Source organism: Octopus bimaculoides, chromosome Z, assembly GCF_046866305.1.
Source record: "Octopus bimaculoides isolate indiv1 chromosome Z, ASM4686630v1, whole genome shotgun sequence".
In the NCBI taxonomy this organism is placed as follows: domain Eukaryota; kingdom Metazoa; phylum Mollusca; class Cephalopoda; order Octopoda; family Octopodidae; genus Octopus; species Octopus bimaculoides.
Window position 1 is genome coordinate 2,191,944 of NC_142944.1, and position 16,102 is coordinate 2,208,045.

A 16,102-nucleotide genomic window follows, 5' to 3' on the forward strand; every position below is an offset into this window, starting at 1 on the left:
ATATATATATATATATATAATACACACACTTTAAAACTTTCTATTTGCTAACTTAATAATAACTTAGTAATTTAATTTCTGTTTATTTTAAATCAAACACACGTGTGTGTGTGTGTGTGTGTGTGTAGTTTAGAATATCCTCGGGAATATCGGACAGTGAGTCTCTTCCATTTTTGCCGGTCACTTGTTCCTTGTCTCTCCATCGTATTTCCATCTGCCAGATATTTCGCAAAGGTTTTTTTTCTATTTTGTTTTACTTCTCTTTCTCCAAGATTGACGTGAACCCCCTCAACTGACCACGCACACACACACACACATATATATATATATATATATATATATATATATATATATATATGATATGGATGGATGCACACGTGTGTATGTATACACACACTCACATACCCATATGTATGGATTGAGAGATGAGTTTTTCTGACAAATGCCTTCACTCTACCATGTCCAGTACTTTAAGAGGAATATTCTTAATATGATACTAACCACTCATGCAGGAACTATTATGAATGGTCTGTGTGGTGTAAAAGGTTTATATTCCTCACGCCATAGTTTTGACAACTTTTTGATTTGGGGTGTTATGTTTTTGTTTTGTTTTTAGTGAAAGTGAGGAAGCGGAATTAGAAATTCTTCAAGTGAAAACTGTCAGGATGCTGTGAGGGTGATGAAGGCAACAGGCGCCTTTTGTTTATACTATCATGCTTTTTATTTATCATGTTATTCATCCATAGGCATGAACGACGCTACATCCTCTTTGCTTCTCTCCAAATTTTGTAACTTTTGTGAGGGAATTTTTGTGCGTGTTGTTTACTCCTCATAAGTCTCCTTATAGCCATTTAAATTACCCTTTAAGATGTATAAAAAAGTTTATACATCATCATCATCATCGTTTATTCTGTTAACCACTTTTCTGTTAGCTAATTCTGTGCTTTGAATTTCATTACAGAACACTTTTTTGTGTGTGTTCTCTCATAGTAAAATGAAAAATGACAATAATTTATTACAAGAAAGATAATCGTAGTTGATTCACCCTATAATGAAGGACCCCGGTACATGACAGGTAACTTTATAACGGGGTGGGGAAGATAAATGACAGTCATTCCTGTTGAAGTTTCATCTCTGGAATGTAGAATGCAAGTTAAGGTATTCTGATGTTTCTAATGTCAACTCGCTGTTCTTTGATTTCTTTAAAGTTAAATGTATCTTAATGTATTATATTTCTGTTGTTCTTGTAGCACAAAAAAAAAAAGTAACAAATCGTTATTATTTTTGTCAGCAGGAATTGTTGATTCGTCTTTGTTATCTACTTTCTAAGTTCAAAACCTGCCGTGTGCTATTTTTTTTATTCTCATTTTCATCTCACCAGGTTGTCGGGTACCTGCGCTCTTCCTTACAAAACAGTTCTAGTACAGTCAAGGAAAATTATTATTAACATCTTGCCATTATCACTTCTTAAGAGTATGGTGTAGTTAGTACATTACAATGTAAATGTGTATGTATATATATATATAAATGTGTGTGCGTGCACACACTCATACATATACACATGCATGCTCTGACTGAGAGATTGTTGCTAGCTTTTTGCTGATACCGGATATATTTGTCAAGATCTCAAAAGAATTAAGTACTTCTTCCCTTCTCTCCTTCACCAAACCAAAAAGCATCTACGTTGACTGGGATATAAACAAGATCAGCAGAAGAAAAAAAACTTTTTCTAACCACACGAAATAAATAAAAAGAAATATTGCTTACATAGTCAGTTTTTTTTTTTTTTTTTTTTTTTTGGTGCGGGTCGGGGTACTTCTATTTCTTTTAGCTATCTGTCTATCTAATTACTTTAGTTACTGCTAAATATGTATTTTCCCTTCCCCATTCAATTTCATGAAATTAAAATTCTACTAAATTCTTTTGATTTTTACCATAAACCCAAAATAGAAGTGTAGCATCATCACGACCACCGCCACTCCTCATATTTTCTCTCTCTCTCCTTTCTCCTCCTATTCTTTTTCTTCTCTCCCTCTCTCTCCTCCCTCCTTCCCTCTTCTTTCTCTCCTCTGTCTTCCCCTTGCTTCTCTCTCTCTCTCCTTTCTCCTCCTATTCTTTTTCTTCTCTCCCTCTCTCTCCTCCCTCCTTCCCTCTTCTTTCTCTCCTCTGTCTTCCCCTTGCTTCTCTCTCTCTCGTTATTCGTGCAACTTTGAAAACCTCGTTCCTCCCTTTCTCAGTTTATAGTTTTTGTTTCTAAACAGTCCATAGTTTACTGTATCTAAAAGATTAAGTGACCCATATACAATATATATATATATATATATATATCGGTAAGATGTATATGTGCAACAGTATGAAACAAAAACACTGTTTGCCTGGCTCCTCCTCCTCCTCTTCTAATCATTATTATTCCATATTCAAAATACTCCAACTGTTACTAAATATGTGTTTCATTATGGAATTCGTTTTTCATAATATTACACTTTCTATTGTTTCTTACAATAATGGTATGAGGCATTGGTTTGTTAGTTCTTTTCGCTCTAGATTTGAATATTCTATAGCAGTCGTTTTTATTATTTTAATATGCAGTAATTAGGATAACTAGGATTTCCCCTTTATTTACCAACGAGGGCCACGTAGCAGTGCTACTAATTAGGCAGACAATACAAATTGACAGGCCAACGTAAAAATAGACTATGACAAAATCGCATCCGTATTGTCAGTCATGTAATCTTTATATTTGATGGGTTTTTTTCGGTATATTCTGTGGCGCACGTGTAAACACAAACACATAGGAGACAGTCGGAAACAAAAGTGGTACAGTTATTTATGGGAAGAACACATTTTTATTCCAGCCAAACTGTGTCCGTCCTTCGTCCCCTCCTCTCTAGTTTGCCCAACCTATATAAAGTTTCGAACTGTTACCCTCTTCACTGTGCCGCTTCACCTTCTTCGAACTTTTGTTTCATTCTCCTCTCGAGTTGTTGCTCAGTTCGAGATCAACATTGATCAAAAGTGTTACAACTATGGGTATTCCATCATTTTAGTGATTCTAGGTCTATTCTGGGACTACATTTTTTTTTATAAAATCATTAGTTGTGGTTTTGCAGGAGATTTGGTTGCTATTTTTAGCAGATCATGTACCGCGTATATGACTCTGGTTCTCGATGATGATTTCGTTTAAAAAATGGAAATACCTTGGTCACTCCTTTTAGTGTGCGTGCGTGTGTGTCCGTTCGTGCGTGCGTGCGTGTGCGTGTGTGTGTTTTTCTACATCCTCTTTCGGTCATGTAATGACGGGTTTGGAGGCGGGAATCATTAATCCTCTGCCTCTTTGGTTACACCTGACAACACTAATAATAAATATAACTTCTGAAGACTGACTCTTTCAATTTCGTTATTTTTTTAATTTTCTGTATAAAATGAACTGCTTTTAGAAGTAGCTTCAGGTTTTGGGAATGCTTTTAAACAATTTTCGGTGGAAATGAAGTGATTGTTGGGTGACCGGATGGCAGGCATGTGGCCGGTGACATTAAAGTCAATCACCAATGGCGGGACAACCATCACGTGCACACACACACACACACACACTGTCAATTGATTGCGACCATCCTGGGGCACCGCCTTGAACACTAGCGTAGTTAAAGTGTGTGCCGCTCGGGGCGGCCCTTCCGTTTGCCTCCCTCGGACTATACAAAAAACACATATTGCCTACAGCAGGATGAAAAAGTGCCACCCCTTTAAAAGTATCGCTCCTACTGCCCTTATGGCAGTGGCCTTGAAGGATTTAATCGAACAAATTGATTATCATCATCCGGCCATGCTTATAATACACTCATCATCGTGACTCGTTCTCTCCAGTTAAATTGAACCCAGTACTTACCACCAGATTTTAAAATACTTACGAAAAGCCAAATTACAAGGGCATAAGCAAACCAACACTGGTTGTCAAAGGGGACACATACGACGGGCTTTCATACAGTTTCCATCTGCAAAATTCACTCAAAATATCGGTCGGCCAGAGGCTATAATGGAAGACACTTGCCCAAGGCAAGTGGAACTGAGCTGAAAACCACATAACTACCAAGTAAGCTTCTTAATCGCATCTACAGCTTGTCGTCGACGTCCTTCCTTCAGATTCGAGGATTGTCCCATCTTTGAACTCAACAGCTGCGAATTGGCTGATGTTTGAACGTCGAACAGAGTTCAAATCTCACCGAGGTCAGCTTCGCCTTTCACTCTTTCAGGGTCGATTAAAATAAAGTTTCGATTCAAGGTGTTGGATCAACGCGACTGTAAAAACGTCGGATCGAATACTCTCGTCTTCTCCCTCCCACCGTATTCAAATTTGTTCCTATTCGTTGAGTTCTCAGTTTAATTCCCACTATGGCCTGCTTGGGTAGAGACCCGTCACACGGTAATGGTACTCAACATACCATCATTTGATGCCTTCAGTACCATTAGTAGCATCCATTCTTTTGCTAGCATTCAAGTTACCAGTTTCAAGATTATTTCTTCCCGCCAACCTAGAAGTTTGGTGGGACACTGCAAAGGGTCACGAGTCCTACCTTCTCTTCTGACCAAACGATTTTTTTAATGGTATTTCTAAATCCTTTCTACCACCTTGGGCACAATTTGTGGGGAGGGAACTAGTCGATAACATCGATCCCCAATGTACAATTGATACCTGTTTTACTGATCTGGAAAGGATGAAATCGACTTCGACAGATTTTGAAGCCAGACGAAATGCTGTTATGCATTTTGTGTGGAACACTAACAATTCTGCCCGCTCACCGACTTATAACGAGTTATAAGTAATAAAAACAATTTTACATAAAAATGAAGTATTATTCAAAACTTTTTTTCCATAGTATATTACTTATGCGAGAAACGTAGTGACAGTGACTTCGAAAAAGTTGATATGATTGACCGTTCGTCTAAGGAAGATATTTTCCTTCTCTCTTGTCCTCTCCCTCTCATTGTATTAAAATTTATTTAAATCCACCATCATCGTCTCTCCCTTGATACAGACAACTCTCGTAGTATCACTGAATTTATGGAAATTATTCGCTATCTTTTGTTTTGAAATTTCTGAGAAATAAAGTTTTGTAGTACTTTCAGGTCAGCAGACTGAGCTAACCTGTTTCACAATAACCTTCTTCTATCGAATGTAATTATATATGTTGGTTGGTGATCGTCGCCGTTCTGATAATCATGATTCTCAACCTATTTCGCCGTCTTTTTAAATACATGAACCAGGTATTATTGAGAGAGGTTTGGTACAGAGATAGGAGTGTTGCTAGTCATCATCATCATTATTTTCGTGATTTTTTTGTTTTTGTTTTTCTGGCGTGGGTTCGACAAGTTTCAGTCAGTCTCTCCATTTCCACCTTCACTTCTACCACACCCATCATCACCATCATCCTCATCACAGCCATCAGCTGTATCAACCTCATTATCTTTGTCACACCCATCACCCACACTTGTAACTGTTAATCAACATCTGCAGGGGAAAAAAACTGATGGTTTTTAAACAGTCGCCTTCCTCGGTCTGTACATAAGTTAAAGCAGATAAGTTAAAGTCGAGCTTCTCAACCGTTTTTTTTTTTTAATCTTTTTGTCTCGTGCCCCACTGTGGCTTCAAATAAGTGTCCCTCGCCACAAACTGACTAAGTTTGTGTATGTGTATATAATTAAAAGATTGTTGGTTATGGCTAGTCAGGAAGTCACACCTATAATGTTCTTAGTAGTAGTACAGGTGACTCGTTAGCCGGAGGCATATAACCTCTCTACAAATGGATCTTGATTAGCCGGGGTTGTGAACAATAATCACCGATTATATATATACATATATATTCGGTCAAGTCTGCAAAAAAGCACACTAAAAATTATTTTGAGCAATAATATTTTATGCCGTCGATTTGTCATGGCCGGTCAGGAAGTTACTATTTATTTTGTGCCTCAGGCCAGCAGATCTAATGAGTCGCCTATGAGCAATAATAGACGTGAAACCAATGGTTACTTTCTAACCCTAACCCTAACTAACGACTACATTACACACACACACACACATGCATAAATGTGTGTGTGTGTGTATTATAGAAAGAGATTTTAGTTTTAAAACGCATTATTTCAACTTTTATTCACTTGTTACCTGTACTCATTCTGAAGTAACCCACGTCCTACTCTGAGGAACTATGGGTTAAAGTGATGAGCAGTGGTAAAGTTCTTCACCGCTCTAGATGCACTCAAGTAACTTTAAGTAAATACGTACAAACATTATCGTGAAATGGTTAGGTAGGAGAAAGAGACTAGAGATGACCTGGTCGTTCCTCGACACGATAGAAGAGCTTGGGAAGCTCTTCAAGGTTGCCTAGCAACTAAGACGATATCACAGAAGCGACGTGAACATTTGTCACATCCGCCCGACCTTTCAGGCACAGGTTAAGTCTAAGCAGTTCCTGAAGGAAATTCTTTGTTTGCTACTTTGGTTCTGTTTCTTCTATACACCTACCTGTCGGAATAAAACACCAATTACTTTGCCCAACCGCGGCCAATAAAGGAGCTCTTGATGGTCTCTCAAACTTCAAGAAATAGTAGCTAAACATTCTTAAATCGTACCTTATCGATACTCAAAATAAATGGAAATGTTAGATAATGAGATGCAGTGGCACCGTATTAGTGACCAGGTCGCAAATGGTGCAACGAAAATTGTAACACAAAACAATGTTTAAGTGAGTTTAACAGATTTTTGGAGTTTTCAATGGTTAATGTCTTCCATGCCATAATTGTTAGATAATGTGGTCTTAGATATTACAATATAGCTGATAAAAATTGATAGTCATTACTGCAATGCCTCTGATCACTTCTGGATCGAAGTTGACTTGGGTTTAAACAACTAAACCACTGGTTCAATCACTAAACAATAGTTGACATGTGCGAGATCTTCCATGTTTTCTTGCATTTTCTTTGTTCTTGTTAAGCTGCTTGAGTTTCTTCTTCTGGGTTAGTGTAACTTCGACTCGAATTAATTAATTTCTTAATTTGAGATCGTTGCGAATTTATGAAACGAATGTTGCTCCGAAATACCTCTCTCTCTCCAATGATATTAGCAACAACAAATAAACGGAGTGAAATTGTTTACAAGATATATATCTCTACTAAACGACACTTTCTCTTTATCATTCGTTGCTACAAAACCTTTAAAATTGTCAAATGAATCACACAATAATTTCTAGATAATTTCAAGATCTGCCTTTTCATATTTTTCTCATTGTTTATCTATGATAAAATAGTGTTTGTGTACTTGTATGAGTGGAAAAGAAACTTTGAAGAGAGAAAATAAATTAGAATGGTATTGTTTTTAACACCAGCCTTACGTATCTGTAAGGAGCTAAAAAGTATTTCACATCGAAGAAATAGGCTACATTTTTTTTTCTTTTCTTAATTAAATTGACAATTTCATTTTTAATGATTGTTGTCCATAATCTGCTTCGTCCTAGTTATAATCTTTTAATCCGTATGATCTCTACGAAAAACAAAAATAATTATCAAAATCTTGTTAAACTTTAATTCGTAACTTTTAATGCTGCATTTGGCAACACTTATTTTAGGTTTGACTAATTAAGAAAAAAAACCTCTTATTTTAAAAAAAATAATAATTACTTTAGAAAATTTTAAATAATTCGCAGTTTAAGGGCCTTAAATTTTCTGTAGATTCTGCAAAAGGGGGCGGGGTGCTTCCCCTATTTCAGTATTTTTTAAGCTTTGAGTTTTTTGGGGGGAGGGGTTAACATGTGAGGTTATACTTCTGAATAAAATTGCGTAATTTTTTTTTAAACCGAAATCTGTAAAGAAGATTCGAAACAACTCAAAACCTAAAAGTTACAGGAAGGAAGGAGCAAAAAGCATTCCCCACCTTTTTTTTTTTTTTAATAGTAATATCTACGGTACTTACAACATACACATCCGGATAAATTACGGTTTTTGGCGCATTAAGATAATTTCAGACTCTATACTATAGGAACACCATGTATTTATGCATATACGCATTCACCTGTAGACATACATACATTTAAGCATTTTTGTGAAGATATGCGTTGTGTTGGGATAGTCATTAGGTCAGAGTCGGGGCTGATAGTCTTGCTGTGTTTTCGGTTTTCTGTTCGATTTCAAACCTCGCTGAAGTCAGCTTTGTCTTTTTTTTTTTTTTTTTTTTTGTCTGTTCAGGATCGATAAAGTACCAGTAGAGTACCGGGTTTGACTCCTCTTACTTTTGGAAGTAGCCGTCAGTTGTGTTTAGACGTGGAAGATATTGAACTCTAACAAGTTTTAAAAGTTTTAAATGCCCAAGACAATGCCGATGTCACGAGGCTCTCAAAATTTGAGGAACCCAAGGAAGAATTATATTACAATGGAAGTTGCTGAATACTGAGTGGGTGGGTGACATGGGACTGTTTCAATATCAATAACCGGTGGGCAACATTTTAAGTTGGTTTTGATAACAATAACCGTTTAACATCATTCGTAGTTTCTATTGTATATTTTTGGCATAGAATTGTATGTGTGTGTGACCCTGTGAATTTAAGAATATACAGTTTTAGTCACATATTCATTTGGGAAATTATTCGTAGAATAGGATATCGTTTAAATAGGGCAATTTATTTCGGTAATGTAGCGCGCGCGCACAGCAGTATTGTTGTAAAACACTTCTTGAAGGAGATGAAGCGAATTATAAGGATAGTTTTTTTTTATTTGTTGTTATTGTTTAGCCCTTGTCAGCCCAAACTTATGAGCAAATGTATTCCTGCCGTGACCATCCCGTCTTTTCCCATGTACAGAGAACCTAGGACTATATTATTTGTGTCCTTTTCTAAGGAGGTAGCTTGTGATTTAAGGGAAATTTGGCTGCTATTTTTAGCGGGTCGACTTAGAGGCACCTTCTTTGACTTTATTATTATTATTATTATTATTTCTGTAGCATAATGTGTGGTGTTGTGTAATTGTAGTATGTGATATCGTTGACGACAATGTATGTTGCAGCTCCAGGTCAGTCTCTAACAGGTGGATCAATACACCACTAGTCATTCTAACTATGATCGTCCAACCTTTTAGGGGTATTTTTTTCTTATGGGTAGGGTTATAACAATTGGTAAGAAGTGTGATGAGGCAAATAAATAGCCATATTTAATTAAGAATAATTGCCGAAAAGCATAAATTTCATATACCATTCATACTTTGTGTTCAACAATTGTTTCGTTTAGATAAACATCATTAAATGTATAATTATGTAATTGTGATGCATAATAATGTAATGATGTGTTTAATAACCTGTTATTGATTTAGCTCTTTAATTACTGCCGGTTTTTTTTTTTTCTTTCAATTCTCTATATAGACATATTTAATCAACTAAAGATGATTTTGGAATTCTCCAGTGCCATGGTAAAATAGACAAACTCTAAATTTCATTTTGTCAAGCACAGCGTTCAATATAATCAACTATACCCCCCCCCCACAGCCCAAATTTCAATTAGAAGTTATTGGAAACAATTAAGATGAATGAAAATTTGTTAATCGGAGAAGCTGACAGATATTTATTGGTTTCAGGACTACAAGTCTCTTTCTTATTTGAGATATGTGGTTGTGATTTGAGAGAGATATGGTTATTATTACTAGCATGATGTGGCAGAGGTAAACCAGCATATGCTGTCAGGCCCAGCTGCTGATATTGGGGGTTGCGTTCTATGCCTTGACCCGAGCATAGAAAGGGGCTCGCCTCTTTGAGCTGGGAAATGAATGGAATGGCTGGTGTGTGTGTCTTGTTGTGGCCACCCCCTCCTAAAAAAAAATGGGGGATATAGGTCTGGGTATATGTATGTATGTATTACTAACATGTTGAGCGATCACCTATGGATTTCAGATTTATATAGTGTAAAATATTGAACCTTTTAACGTTTAAACCTATCATTTCCAGCCCAAATATTCTGTTTTGCATTCAAACCAGCCACATCTAGCCTCTCACACCTTTCCTATAATATCACTCTAAAAATATATAATCTCACCATCGAAGTCTCAAAGCGATGAGATAAATGCATTATTAATTCAAATTGATGTGAATAAATAAGGGTTACATTTGACAGAGAAATATCTATTACATAGAAAAATGCAAGCATGAAAAGTAATATTCTTAAGATTATAAACCTGGAAAAGTACAGGGCAAGTTATTAACACCTGGAAAAGTATAGGACAAGCTATTACTTCTAGTAAAGTAAAGAATAAGAAACCTTTTTCTTAAAATATTGCAGCAAAGAATGCCAGTTCTTCTAATTTATCACTCTTTACAGTTCTCATCTTTTAAAATTATTGTACAAAAAACTTTCCAGTGAGACAGTTGCAGGAGAAATACCTAGCTAAGGATAAACCTCTGTACCTGGCTTTCGTTGACATGGAGAAAGCCTTTGACAGGGTCCCCCGATCCCTTATCTGGTGGTCAATGAGGAAACTTGGGATAGAAGAATGGTTAGTGAGAGCTGTGCGAGCCATGTACAGAGATGCTGCCAGTAAGGTGAGGGTTGGAAATGAGTACAGCAATGAATTCCGGGTAGAGGTAGGGGTCCACCAAGGTTCCGTCCTCAGCCCCCTCTTATTTATCATAGTCCTCCAGGCAATCACAGAGGAGTTCAAGACAGGTTGCCCCTGGGAGCTCCTCTATGCTGATGACCTTGCCCTAATTGCGGAGTCACTATCAGAACTAGAGGAGAAGTTTCAGGTGTGGAAGCAAGGTCTAGAACTGAAGGGCCTTAGAGTCAACCTAGCTAAAACCAAAATCCTAATAAGTAGGAAGGTAGATAAAACACAAACCCCTTCAGGTAGATGGCCCTGCTCAGTATGTAGAAAAGGAGTAGGTAGTAACTCTATAAGATGTACCCGGTGCAAGCTATGGACACATAAGAGGTGCAGCAACATCAAAGGCAGGTTAACTAGCAAGTTAGTTTTTGTTTGTGGCAGATGTTCAGGTGCAATAAAGACTGTAAACAAACAGGAAACAACTTCTATCTCATTCCAGGGTGAAAAACTAGAGGTAGTCGATAGCTTCCGCTATCTGGGCAACCAAGTTAGTAGTGGGGGTGGGTGCGCTGAAAGTGTAGCTGCTAGAATAAGAATAGCCTGGGCAAAGTTTAGAGAGCTCTTACCCCTGCTGGCGACAAAGGGACTCTCACTCAGAGTAAAAGGCAGACTGTATGACGCATGCGTACGAACAGCCATGCTACATGGCAGTGAAACATGGGCTGTAACTGCTGAGGACATACGTAAGCTCGCAAGGAATGAAGCCAGTATGCTCCGTTGGATGTGTAATGTCAATGTGAATACCCGTCAGAGTGTAAGTATCTTGAGAGAAAAGCTGAACATTAGAAGCATCAGTTGTGGCGTGCAAGAGAGACGATTGCGCTGGTATGGACATGTGGTGAGAATGGATGAGGATAGCTGCGTGAAAAAGTGCCACACCCTAACAGTTGAGGGAACCCGTGGAAGAGGTAGGCCCAGGAAGACCTGGGCTGAGGTGGTGAGGCAAGACCTTCATATATTGGGCCTCACCGAGGCGATGACTACTGACCGAGACCTTTGGAAATGTGCTGTGCGTGAGAAGACCCGGCAAGCCAAGTAAGATCGTTGCCAGTGCCCCTGGACTGGTTCTTGTGCGGGTGGCACATGAGATGCACCATTTTGAGCGTGGCCATTGCCAGTACCGCCTGACTGGCTCCCGTAGGATTTTCGAGCGAGATCGTGGCCAGTGCCCCTGGACTGGCTTGTGCGGGTGGCACATAAAAGACACCATTCGAGCGTGGCCGTTTTCGTGCGGGTGACACGTAAAAGCACCCACTACACTCTCTGAGTGGTTGGCATTAGAAAGGGCATCCAGCTGTAGAAACTCTGCCAAATTAGACTGGAGCCTGGTGTTGCCATCCGGTTTCACCAGTCCTCAGTCAAATCGTCCAACCCATGCTAGCATGGAAAGCGGACGTTAAACGATGATGATGATGATGATGATGAAAACTGTTCAGCTAATTTGTAAGTGTCTAATTAGTCACTTTTTTCTGTATTTAAGGTAGTAAATTAGCCAAGCTTGCATTTTTCCATGTAATCCATGATTTTTCCAGGCATTGCTGTTATAAGATAATTAATAATGTGTCAATTAATAATTTAAGATTTTACCTTATAAAATACTGAAAGATAATATTTCAATTTTTTTCATGTAAGTGGTGGTAATATTTCAATTTTTTCATGTTTAATTTAAATATATGTTGTGATTGAATTATTTGATATTACCCATCCACAAAGGGTTTGTAGCATATTAGATCACAGGAATTCATTCAATGAAAAAAATTTCCAATGATTCCAGGGTTGGGGGTGTGGCAGATACCCCCTCGTCCCACCCCCAATTTTTCTGAAGCAAAATAAGGGATTTGCAGCATATTAGAAGGTCAGGGTACTTGATTCCATGCAAAAAAAACTTTTTTTTTTCTTCTTCTTAGTGAAAATCGTGCAGGTGTTAACATAGTAATTTACCATAATGTTGTTATTTAGCCTCAAATCAACCCTGAAACAGCAAACCTATCATCAAAGACATTCCAGCTTTCAGCAAACCGTCTTTTTAGGGATAATGTAGGCCATTACGTACAATGGGCGTGTGATTTAGGTAAGGGTATACATTGGCTGCTATTTTTAGTGTGTCGAGCGACCAGGTAGAGGCTCTTTCATTGGTTTGATTGCGTGATGAGATTTCTTTACACATATAAGTATAAAATGTATATATATCATTGGCAGAAGTTAGAGAATAAGTCAAAAACTGAGAGTTTTGTATATTAGCACTTATCAAACACGAATTTGTCCATTGTCACTCTAACTTGTGACGAAATAACTTCTAAAATACAAAATTTTGTCAAAAATGTTGAGAGTAAACCCTGTTGTATGTGACACAAGTCCTTGTTTAATATCCAAGAAAAACATAGGATCACAACATTGATGAGAGATGTGTGAGTATTGAAAGAAAATGCTGAACAATGTAATATCAAGTGGAGCCTGTTAGAAAAGTGTGGACCCTATGTCAGCTGCAGTAAGAGGTGCTGAGGAAGGAATCATATTGAAAAACTCCGTACACCCATAGATCTATCTGGACTTTCAATGTAGGGTTTCTTTTCCCCACATATTAGCAAGATGGTTGAGCATATCCTGAGTGTTGAGTTGAGTCAAAAGCTTCACAATACTTTGGCAATCTACCTGCCTTGTTCGTCAAGTCACAACAAAAGCAGCCCAGCACTCAAAGTAGAGGCCATTGTGTTGCACCGTCTGAAGCCACCTTTCTGCCAGTTCTTGGATCCCAAGCTGACACCAGTTCTTGTTTTCTGAAGGGAAGAATTCCTTCACTGAAGCTTCCACCTCCCTTTGGTTGATGAAACATCACAAAAGCAGGAAGGTAGCCATGGATCGGAACAAGTAATAATCCGAAAGAGAGCTAGGTCCAAACTTTACGCTGGGTGTGGTATCACTTTGATTCCCTCAAGTTCCTGGAGTTTATTCTGGGTTGTTTGAGCAGCATGTGGTCTTGAGCTGTCTTGATGGATAAGAGCTTGCTTTCTGTTAACCAATGCTGGATATTTTTGGCACACAATGGCATACATCTCATCCAGCTGTTCAGAGTACAGGTTGGCATCGATAGTTTGACTGTCCAGAAAGTGTTTGTAGTGAGTTACCCCATCATAATTCCAGATGTTTGTGTTTGGCAACAGGTTCCAAAAGCTGGCCCTTGCTTAACCACTGCTTCTGCATGTTGGAATTGCAGAAAAATATCTCCCTTGGATTATTACTTCCTCCAATCCATAGCTCACCTCCCACACCTGCAACACTTCATCAACCAAGAGGAAGTGGAAGCTTAAGTAAAGGAGCACTTTGCCCCAAGAGACAAGAACTGGAATCAGTTTGGGATCAAAGAACTGGCAGAAAAGTGGCTGCAGACAATGCAACACGACGGCCACCACTCCGAATGCCAGGCCGCTTCCATTGTAACTTGACGAATAAAGCAAACGAGTTACCAAAACATTGCAAACCTCTTGACTCAACACAATATAAAAGTTGGCTCTTCCTCCATTGTGTTTCCCTTGCCACAAATGAGAGGGAGGGGGTTTTGATATTCCCCCGCCCCCATACACACCTCAGCATTTATATATAGGCAAGTGATTCGATCTAAGACCATGTGTTGAAACTAAAATGATTGCAGCATAGAAGACATATGTTAGTCATATAAAAACACATACATATTCATAGACACATATTCATTGACACAACCACACATTTTACGTTGTATCAGTATCAGAAGTTTCAAAGTGTCTAGTTAAAAAAAAAATTAACTAAATAATCTGTACGTCAATTTAAATAGATCTGAAATGGATGAAAGGCAAAGTCGACCACAGTGGAATTTGAACTCAAAATGTAAACACAGGTGAAATACCGCTAAGCATTTCGCAAGCCATGCTAATGTTTCTGCCAACTCACCGCCTAAGAATATAAACATTCATTTTAGCAATATATTCTTTATTCTTATTGCTTAAGCATTACTTCTTACTTCCTTACTTACTGACATAAAATTTTGTGGCATTTTACCCCATAACATTTTTTCTACTAATTTTTGTTCAATGCGACTAACAATTCTGAATTCTTCATGCAGTTTTCTATCATTTAAGCCTAAGAAAAGTATACTTTTATTTTAAAATTAGAAAGTTTATGTCAATTTAAGGTGAATAGGTGCTTTACTGCTCCCCTTGAGGTTGCAGATATTTTGGTGTAACTTTTTTTCTACTGAACCAAATCTCAAACTATTTATGCCAAAGTGTAGCTGAGGAGGTGTCCTCTTTAAAACTGTTAACAGTTTGCAATTTAGTTGAGAACTGAATTAGCGGTGAAGCTTGGAAGCTGCTACGATTGACAAAATGGTGGACTTAAGAATATATTCAACAACTACCATGGTTGAATGATATACTAAAGGGTTCAGGGTGTATTCCGATTCTTGATCTTCCTGTTTAAGCTGTATGCTTGTTTGTCTGTGCACAAAGGAAGAACATATGCATATACAAGGTTTTCAAGAAGATTTTTTTTTAATGGTTACTTACTTGCATGGATATATGGATACTTTGCAAAGAAAGACAGAATTTCTTCAAAGAAAATTTCTGCACACTTCCACAGCAAAAATTTAGGAACTTTGATTCCAATATATTCATATTTCAAGTAGATATTAGTTTGTGTGTATTTATTTATATATATATATATATATGCACACACACACACACACACATATATACACACACACCCTCAGTATTGCAACTTACACTAATAACCCAATAATTCTATAGAAACTGTTTTCATTTGTTCCTTTTGAAGGAATGTCTACCTAACACCACTCTCCACCCAGCTACATTTCCTAAAAGCAGGAACTTTACACAACATTTGTTTAAGCAGGCTTGGATATGTGTTAAATATTAATACTGTTTTCAGTGAAACTGTTTCCTTGCCATTTTCTCTTATCAATCATCTGTCTCTCTACTTTTCTTTACTTTCTGGTTTTGTTTTGTTTTTTCTCCTGTACAATGTTTTGAAGAACAAGAGAAATAAAAAATAATTTACCTTGAAGGCAAGATGACTGATGGTTTTGAAAAAATTTTTTAATTATTATTTCAGCTCCTGTAAGCATGTGTGTGTGTGTGTGTGTGTGTGTGTGTGTGTGTGTGTGTGTGTGTGTGTGTGAATGGATGGATATGGATATGCATTATTTGTGTATGTGTGCACATATATAATAATTATTTGGTGACTGTTGGTGATTGGCAATATGAAGGGTATCCAACTGAAGATACCATGCCAAAACAGACTATAGAACCTGGTGCCGCTCCTGGCTGTTTGTGTGGTAAGAAGCTTGCTTCCAAACTGCATGGTTCCAGGTTCAGCCAACCTAAGCTTTGTGAGTCCATTTGGTAGACAGAAACTGAAAGAAGCCGGCGAGTGTGCAGAAACGATAGCACGCCGGGCGAAATACTTAGCGGTATTTCGTCTACCG

General features: G+C 37.8%; 1 protein-coding gene across 2 annotated transcripts in view; it reads left to right on the forward strand.

Moving 5' to 3' along the window:
• The window catches only part of LOC106871176 (serine/threonine-protein phosphatase 4 regulatory subunit 4), a 225,708-nt gene that overhangs the window by 124,675 nt on the left and 84,931 nt on the right, over positions 1-16,102 (forward strand). The gene's annotated exons all lie outside the window — the stretch shown is intronic.